Source organism: Rhincodon typus, chromosome 44, assembly GCF_021869965.1.
Source record: "Rhincodon typus isolate 14 chromosome 44, sRhiTyp1.1, whole genome shotgun sequence".
NCBI lineage: Eukaryota > Metazoa > Chordata > Chondrichthyes > Orectolobiformes > Rhincodontidae > Rhincodon > Rhincodon typus.
In genome coordinates, this window is record NC_063375.1 from 1,367,369 (window position 1) to 1,368,816 (window position 1,448).

Consider the following 1,448-nt stretch of genomic DNA (forward strand, 5'->3'; position numbering starts at 1 on the left):
GGGGGGGGGTGGGGAGACAGTCATGGGTCAGAGCGGAAGGTTTTCTCCACCTGGGGACGCAGGGGCTGCGTTCATACTCACCTTCAAAGCCCTCAGCTCGTCCAATGAGATGACAAGGGGCTCGTAGTAGGGGGGGTCATGAATCCTGACCTGTGGGAGGAGAAGAAAGTCTATTAGCACCCCGTTCCCCACTAGAACATCCCAAAGGAGTGGCCAGTACACCTCACATCAGTACCAAAAGTCAGATTTCGCCTTGGAACGATGGAGCAGTTTGGAGGGCGTGCTTGGGTGGGCCTAGTAGTATTATCGCTGCACTGTTCATCCAGAGACCCAGGTAATGGGGAACCGGGGTTCGAATCCCACCCACGGCAGACGGAAGAAGTTGAATTCAATAAATACCTGGAGTTAAGAGTCTAGGGGAAGGAAACTGCCATCCTTACCCGAAAGCTTTAGAGAGGGCGCAGAGGAGATTTACCAGGACGCTGCCTGGACTGGAGGGCAGGTCTTATGAGGAAAGGTTGAGGGACCTAGGGTTTTTCTCATTGGAGCGAAGAAGGATGAGAGGTGACTTGATAGAGGTGTACAAGACGATGAGAGGCATAGATAGTGTGGAGAGCCGGAGACGTTTTCCCAGAGGCATGATTTTAAGGTGATCGGAGGAAGGTATAGGGGAGAAGTCAGGGGTAGGTCAGAGCGGTGGGGCGTGCCAGCAGTGGTAGTGGAGTCAGATACTTTTAAGCGACTCTTGGATAGGCACGTGGAGGATAGTAAAATGTAGGGTTTGCAGGGGTAGATTGATCTGAGTAGGATAATAGGTCGGCACGACATCGTGGGCCGAAGGGCCTGCACTATGCTGTACTGCTCTGTGTTCTATGTCTGATGAAGACTTAAAGCTTACTCTGAGGTGAGGTGGCCAAGGGGAGATGTCAGTTAGACATGAGAGGTGATAGATATGAGGAGATGTTGGTTGAACCATGGGAAATGATGGTCAACGTGGCACCTCAGCGAGTTGCCAGTTAGACTCTGGAAAATATCGAGCGACCGGAGACATGAACACAGGGGCGGCCTAAAGATTACGGAGCGGGATGCTTTTTCTCCCCATTGGAGTCGGGATATTGCGAGAACGGAGGAACAACTGGTACGACACAGCATTCAACCCCCCGTGTTGCGGAGATGCACAGCATGCAAACAGGCCTTTCGGCCCGACCAGTCCATTCCGGCCCACAACCCCAAACTAAACTCGTCCCGCGCCTGCCTGCTCCCGGCCCATATCCCCTCCAAACCCTTCCCCGTCCATGTACTTATCCAAATGTCTTTTAAGCGTTGTAACTGTACCCACATCCACCACTTCCTCAGGAAGTTCATTCCACACACGGACCACCATCCGCATAAAAAAAAGTCTCCCTCGTGTCTTTTTTAAATTTTTCTCCGCTCACCTTAAAAATATG